Consider the following 8489-nt stretch of genomic DNA (forward strand, 5'->3'; position numbering starts at 1 on the left):
GGCCAGAGAAAGAGGTTCCAGAAGGCGATTTTTAGCAGAAGAAAGGTCCTGGAAAAAGGGTTTCAACACCAAAAGAGTGAAGGTCCATAATTTAGTTTACTTATTTGTTACCCAGGAACATGTTTCATTATACTTTGATTTCTGTTATTGTGTTAGTTGCTATTATGAGCAGCTGAATCTAGCTACTCTTGTTTAGCTAGATGAAGCTTCCAACTTATGAATAACTTAATTTTATATGGATTTATTTAGTTGGTAAATTGCTTGTGTTTGAATTATAGTTACCTAGCATGCTTGTGTTTGTTTCTTAGTTTCTTAATTTCATGTTCTGTGTAGCTTATTGAACATTAACTTCATGAACTTGTTTACCTAATGATTTAGTGAGCATTAAATTGTTAGATCTAGGATTGACCAATCTTAGTTAGTAATTAAAGTAAATAAACTTAGCTGTGCTAGAGAACGTAGATTATGATTGTAATTGCGTTTACATAATAAATCTTACATAGCATATTTATATTCATAATTGGTTCTGTGTATAATTGTTTGTGGCCATACATAGTTTTATATGAATTAATTAATTATTGGTAAAGTTAGACTTAAATTACTAATATAATTAAAACCAACCTGATAATCCATAATTATTAGCTAGCCATAAGGACGAAGTGGATTCGAACTAGACAAGAGTGTTTTTACTTATTAGTTGAATTTGAGTTAGGTTCGTCTGATCTTGTAAAATCAGATAAAACCTTTTCTAACTTTGTTAATAATTAGGTTAATTTGATAGCAAGTAGATTAATTAGTAACACCGTTCCCTGTGATCGACACCCGACTGACCTAAGCTATACTGTAATCTGACTAGGTACACTGCCTATAAATGCATAATTAGTTTAAGCTTGTTAGGTTATAAATATTAAAATTAGTGGGTACTTTCGTGCACATCAATTTTTTGGCGCCGTTGCCGGGAACGGCTTAGTTTATTAGCTTATTTATTTGCCTTAAGTTAATCGATCCTTCTTGTGTTAAAACCTGCAAAAAGTTAATTTTTCAGCAAAATTTAATTTTTTTTTTGTTAGTCACAGAGTCCACGACGTGGCCAAATAAGTGCCACGATGTGGTTTCCTAGAATTTTAGATTTTTTTTAGTTTTTAGTTTATTTTTCTATTTTAGTTCAGTTTTACGTTTTTTATTTAGTTTATCTGCAGGAGTTCATGACCAGAGGCTCAAACACACCCTTGGTGCCACCACTTGTAGATCCCGAGTCTGCAATTCACAAGAAAAATACGCCCTTACAAGAATTCAAATAAGTGTTTTCAAAGAAATCAAGGAAGAAGAATGGGGAGTCAAGTTCCCCCTCGAAGAACAAAAGCAAGCTTGAACACTTGGATCAAATACCCGTCCAAACCGAATCTGAGTACGATACCGCGCCCGAATTCCATGAACATACGAGTGAACCCGAGAACGATCCAAGGTACGAGATGGAAAATATTGACGAAATGTCCATGGGGGCTTCCAGAAAGAGAATTAGAGATGATGTTGGTCCAAGCTTAGTACAACCTGCCATCCCTACCACAACCACATTCGAGCTAAAGGGACATATCCGTTCCTCACTAAAGGATATCCCATTCAATGGAAGGGATCACGAGGATGCATTCAAATACTTAGATGAAGTAAATGACATTGCCGATTACTTCAATGTCCCAAATATTAACAGAGACACCATTTTGCTAAGGATGCTCCCCGTTACCTTTAAAGGAGTTGCAAAGGATTGGTTAAAAGCACTTTCACCCGATACCGTAACTACTTGGGCTCAAATGTGTGAGTAGTTTCTAGATCAATTCTGTCCACCATCCAAGATTGCTAAACTCAAAAGGCAATAGCTAATTTTGAGCAAAACCCGGGAGAGTCACTTTACGAAGCTTGGGACCGTTACAAAGGGTTATTAAGAAATTGTCCTCAACATGACCTTAACATTCAACAGGAGGTGTTAATATTTTATAATGGGGTAAACTTGGTGACAAGACAACTCCTTGATTCTCAAGGACCACTTACAAAGAAAAATCCGGGCGAAGTCAAGGAATTAATTGAAGAATTGGTGAAACACTCTCGCGAATACCACCACCCTAGGCAAGATGGAATCAAAGGCGGTGGAGGGGCCCAAACTGAAGAAATAGCAGCCATGATGGATATGCTAAATAATATGGACAGGAGGTTGATACAAATGGACAACTCAATTCATGCAATTAGAGTTGGTTGCGAGAGGTGTAGTGGTTCGCACTTGACCAAGGACTGCAATTTAGATGAGTTTGGGAACAGAAAGCCTCAAGTGTGCTACTCGAGTGGGGACAAGTATGATGAAGATTGGAGGAAACCAAAGAAAGAGTGGCTACCCTATGATGAATATAAGAAGCAAAAGGAAGAGAAATATAGACAAACTGGTAGAGGCTTCTACCAAAAAGAACAACCACCAATCGAGAAGAAACCCAATTTAGAGACCATGTTGATGAAGCTTATGGAAGCCTCAGAAAAGAGACACGTGGTTAATGATTCTTCCATTAATGTAGAAAGAACTTTGGTAAAAAATCATCATGCATTGATGGTAGAACAACAAACTTTAATAAAGAATCAGCAAGTCTCCATTAATAGTCTTAAAGTACAACTTGGTCAACTAGCCACTCTGGTTCATGAGAAGTTATCCCTAAAAAATGCAGAAATAAATACCCAATCTCATGTAATGGCCATAGATACTGAAGAAGAGGCCATCTTTGAGTTCCTGGAGGCATTAGAAGAAGAACCACAGAAGACCGATCCAAAACCAAGGAAGCCAAAGTTTGAAAGTGAAGGGGTTGCTGAACCATTGGTGCCATGACGTGGCACTTGTCTGGCCACGACGTGGACTTTGCCTGAACAAAAAGTGCCTGAGCCCGTTCCGGTCTATTAGCCGCCTTTGCCATTTCCATCCCGAGCTGACCTTAGTCCACTGGAAAGAGAGCATCTAGATTTTGTTAAGCACATGAAGGGAATCCCGATTAATACCCCCTTTATCGGGTCCTTGTCCAAAATTCCCGAGTATCAAAAATTACTACAAGCCTTGGTAGACACCCGTAAGCAATTAAAAAATCAGTCTAAGGTGATTCTAAGTGAGCAAAGCTCAAAAGCTGTGTTGGGAGAGATACCAGAGAAGATGGGGGATCATGGATGCCTTACTCTTCCTTGTGAAATTGGTAACAAAATGAAGGTTGATGCTTTATCCGATTCTGGGGCTAACATTAATTTGATGCCCTATTCATTTTATCATAAGTTGGAAATTCAAAAGATGAAGGCTACAAGAATGACTATTCACATGGCGAACTGTTCAGTGACACAACCCCGGGGCGTTGTGGAGGATATTCTAGTAAAAATTGGAAAATTTGTTTTTCCAATAGATTTTGTAGTTTCATATACAAAAGAAGATCCCAATGTGCCAATTATACTTGGTCGTCCATTGCTTAACACTGCTGGTGATCTTGTTGATATTCGCGAGTCCAAGCTCACTTTGAGGGTGGGTGATGAAAAGGTTATTTTTGGGATAGAAGATGGCTTTCAAAGGAATCATGTTCAAGAATAGGTGTTCACAATTAATGAAGACAATGAATTAGAAGAACTAGAGAAGCTTATGGAAGAAGAGATCAAGACAGTTCATCAATTCAAAAGAACAAAACCAAGAGCATCTGTCCCCTATTTAGTTGAAGTCATTGCTTACAAGAGTCCACCTTCTTGGGTAAGCAAGAAAGATGATGAGATGACAAGTGATGAAGAAGAGGTTACTTCAAAGGTAACAAGGCAAATGGTTTGAAAGAAGAGACAAGTAGTATGGAGCTAATGAGTGAAGAAAAATTAAAGACTCAAGGGAGTAAACGCAAGTTCGATTTAGATGAAGTCAAGGCTAAAAAAGAGAATTCAAAAAAGACATATAAAAGACGTGTGCAAGCTTAGAAGAGGCGGTTCAAGGAACAAAAGGTCCAGCTGGTGATGGACTCTTCAGAAGATTCAACGAAGGCGGCGCGGAGTCCAGCTCAAGACTCCAAGAAAAAGAAGCACTTCTCGGGAGGCAACCCGAGCTTGGTTTGGATTTTCTTTTCTTTTAATTTTTGAGTTTTAATTAGGAAAGATATCAACTCATTGTTTAATAACTGATACTTGGTAACAATTCGCTATGGGGTGCTTTAATTAATAAATGGAATACAAAGTAGTTAGTTAAAATTTGTTATTTTTACTCATTTTCATAAATCACGTCATGGCTTGTCAATGCCACGTCGTGGTTACGGAGAAATCACGAGGAAAAGAAAAAAAATTAACATATGATGTTCTTTTAAAACCCACGACGTGGTAAAGCCTACCACGATGTGGCCTTTAAAAAGTCACCGGGGGGGGGGGGGGGGGACCATTTCTTAAACCTTTTGACCACACATTCCCCATTTGTTTACTACCTCATGAACTGAAGCAAGGTCCCCACAACCGATTGCTTCCAAATTCTTCGCATTTCTTGTCTTCTAACTCCATCGGGTATGTATTTCGTCCATTAATTCAAGTTATTGCTTACAATTTATACATTTTCATGGTTAGGGTTTATGTGAATGATGAGATTTCTGAAATTGGTTGTAATTAGTTACTGTTTTTAGGTTGCATGTCCCTTGAATAACAATAGGAACAAACCCCAAGTATGGTTTTCGGTTAAAATCGTGTATACATTGACCGATCTAGACCCACGTCCCGATTGCGTTTCACGACGTGGCATTCTAAGCCACGTCATGACTTCTGGGTAAACAGAATGAATTTTTTTCATGCTTTAGGTGTTTGTTGCTTTGTTTTATTTTTTTTACAGAAATGGAACCTAGAAGGGCTGTTCCACAGGAGGAGAATCCAATTGATGTGGCGAGTATTCATCCTTTATATCGGTTTCCACGAAACATTCCCCGACCATTATTGACTACGTATGAAAATCGGTTGGGATGGTTATACAGCAGGGAATTTGCGATAGCTCCGATTGTAGATTGGGGATGTCTTGGTGGTGCTGGAATGGTTGCTGAGCTAGAACGATAATGGACAAAAACATACGAAGGGGATCATTTTTCCTTCACTTGTGTACCAGGAGTTATCGGTGGAGTTTGTCTCTACCGTAGTCTTCGAAGAACATACCATTGACTTTAATTATAACTGGGCACTTGTGTTCCGGTTGGGCGGTGTTTATAAGGAATGTAGTCTTTGGGAATTTGCTTGACGAATTGGACTTTATACGGAAGTAGAGACTCAATCTCCGTTCTTCATACCATTTCTGCATGTGTGTGTTTGGGATTTTAATCCCGGTATTATGGATGTCCAGTTTTGGTGGAGTATTTCCAACCATGAGTACAATACTCGTGACTTTAGTGATTCAAAAATTCGGAATCCCGTTTACCAATTTCTAAATCGCCTTATCACTTTTTCTATAAATCACAAGCATCATGGCGATAAAGTTCCTCTTCAGAATTTGTTCTATCTGTGGAGTCTTATTACCCCCGGGGTTTGCTGTGATTTACCATATATGCTTGTGAGGTTCATGGGGAAGAAAGCGGCTAATTCTAGGCCTGGGAGTCCGATTACGGGAGGACATTTGGTTACTCGCCTTGCTCGGTCGTATCATATTTTAACTCATGACTTTGTGAGGAATCTCACCCGGTTCCCGGACACTGATTTAACTATTCAAGTTTTGGGAGTTATGCGGGTTGTGGGTAATGTTGGGGGCAGGTTTGTTATACCACCAGTAGACGAGGCGCAGGATGAGGCACAACCAGAGCAACAACAACCAGCCAGACCTCGGCGCAGAAATGTTCGAGCTTGAGGAGAGATGGAGAGAGAGCGTGCTGCTCCACAACATGTACAAGGAGTACCCACCGACCCTTTTCAGAGTCGGGTGGGAACTTATTTGGATAACCTCCAGGGGTATGCTATCTATCATACTCAGCTTACCGAGGGTATTTATTCACATTTGGGTGTGACCCGGCCACCATCTATGCCACCTCATTATCCTTATTTTCCAACATGGGTGGAGTTTTGGAATCTGCGGAATGATGGTGAAGGACCGAGTGGAATGTAGGGTCGATATGATGATGATTGATTTCTTTTCTATTTAGTTTCTTTTGTTTATTTTAAGTAGTTTTCTTTTATGTTTGCATTTGGTTTGTGCAGTAAGAATTGATTAAACTATTATGTTACTCTTTTATTTCTTTTGGGTTGTTATGTTTTTTTTTTTAGATTAGCATGGGAATTTTCAGAAGCACATAAGGCTGAGTCAAGACTTGTGTTTGTCTAGTCGAGTCTAGGTTTGGTTAAAGGCATGATTCGAAACCCACAATTAAAGATAAGTGTGGGGTACGTTAAATGGAGAGAGGTTACAGTAGGGAAGTATATTTACATAGAAGAATCTTAACCCATTAAGACACTGGTCAGGCTGCTAGGATGAATAAAGTAATGAGGAGTTTTTTTCCTGACGTCTAGTTTCCACGATGTGGGCTTCTTACATCACGTCGTGGCATGCTAAATAGGATGTGATATGTTCACGTTTTTATCTAATGTCACGATGTGGTATTCTCCACCACGACGTGATTCATATTTTTATCTTGGGGATCATTATGAGGACTATTTTGCCTCGTTTCTTCCTACAACTAATGTGTCGCATGCTTTCCCACATTTTTTTTGCCACCACTTTGAAGAATTGAAGTTTCGAGTCATGTTCGTGGTTTATTTACATATTCATCCAGTTCTACACTAACTTCATATTTTGGAGAGGTTCATGTTCGAGATGCACATTTTCTACGCTTTTGGAGATGCTCACACCACTATCCCAGGGGAGTCTGTTCATTTTTCTCCCTTTTTCTTAATTTTTATTTATTTTAGGCATACAATGAGGGCATTGTATGAAATAAGTGTGGGGTAGGGGTATAAAGTAAATTGCTAGATAAAGATAAAATTTGATGGTAAAAACTTAAAATTTGAAAATTGAAATTTCTAATTGGATCTAGTACTAATAATTTGAACTGTAGTTGTTAGTGTCATATGGGATGATCCGATAAAAGTTCAAATGTTTAGTTGAGACAATACACGTTATAGTGCTTTTGTGGCCTCCCTTATTTTAGTGAAATCATGGAACAAAAACATAAACCCGCTTGGTTTGAGGGATGCAATATGTTTAGCAGCCTAAACCTGAAATGTATCCAGGAAAGCTATGTCTTATCCAATAAAGGTTGAAGTTAAGCACCCCTGCTTAAGCATGTAGGTTTTGAGTGAAAAAAGTGAGTTATACATGTAAAAAGAGAGAGAGAGAGAGAGAGAGAGAGAGAGAGAAATTATTGAAAAGTAAGAATTCTTGAAGAATTTTGGAGCTATCAAAGTGTGAAGATCAAGGATCAAAGTTCTAAGGAATCAAAAGTTAAAGATGCCAAAAATCATGAAAGAAATGAATTCAAAGAAATTTAGATTAAACTGTCAAAGAAGTGAAAAATTTAAGAGCTCCAAGTAGTGGTATCTTAAAGTTGTAATTCTCTAGTTTATGTATGCTTGGGTAGCTTTACAAAAATACTTTGAGGTTAAGTGAGATTTTTGGCAGATGGATTCGGAGGGTTGCGTAAAATGAGCATTGTTCGAAAGAAATGGGAGAGTGTTTATGAAGATTGTGAGTATTTAATGTACGGGGGGGGGGGGGGGGGTACTTAAGGAAAATTTTAGACACAAATGCATGTGTTGAGGTCTTGGCATAATGGCTGAGCTGGAATCGGATTGTTCTATGTGATGTTAGTAATAAAGAGTTAAGTTTAAATTTGCTTGAGGGCAAGCAAAGCCTAAGTGTTGGGTATTTTGATATTGCCATTTTTATAACTATTTTTAGGCAATATTTAGGTACATTTTTATTAATAAGTTGATAATATGTTTAGAATAATGATACTTATGACTTTAAATTGTTATTTGCAGTCAATTAGAAGCATTTTCGAAGAGAGGGACCAAAAGCGACAATATATAGAACATTAGAGACTTGAAACACAAGAGATGAAGAAATACACGGAAATTGCTAAACTCACGACGTGGCATGGATAATCACATCATGGCATGAGTATTCTAGAAGATAAACATCACGTGAAGAAGGATTCCTTGCCCGATACGGAGAGCTTGGAAATCACACCGTGGAAGAGATAGCCACGATGTGGTGCGGGATTTTGAAGTTTATATATATACACTCTTGTTCATTACGAAGAGAGACTTTTTTTGGCTAGAGAAAGAGGTTCCAGAAGGAGATTTTTAGCAGAAGAAAGGTCCTGGAAAAAGGTTTTCAACACCAAAAGAGTGAAGGTCCATAATTTAGTTTACTTATTTGTTACCCAGGAACATGTTTCATTATACTTTGATTTTTGTTAGTGTGTTAGTTGCTATTATGAGCAACTGAATCTAGCTACTATTGTTTAGCTAGATGTAGCTTCCAACTT

General features: G+C 38.2%; 1 non-coding gene across 1 annotated transcript; it reads right to left on the reverse strand.

Annotated features, from left to right (window-relative positions):
• Positions 1-1856: 1856 nt before the first annotated feature.
• On the reverse strand, positions 1857-1962 carry LOC144999071 (small nucleolar RNA R71). The gene has a single exon (XR_013660596.1). It is a non-coding gene; the product is annotated as a small nucleolar RNA R71 (small nucleolar RNA).
• Between the last annotated feature and the right edge of the window lie 6527 nt (positions 1963-8489).

The sequence above is a fragment of the Lactuca saligna genome, chromosome 5 (genome assembly GCF_052625555.1).
Source record: "Lactuca saligna cultivar CGN05327 chromosome 5, ASM5262555v1, whole genome shotgun sequence".
Lineage (NCBI taxonomy): Eukaryota > Viridiplantae > Streptophyta > Magnoliopsida > Asterales > Asteraceae > Lactuca > Lactuca saligna.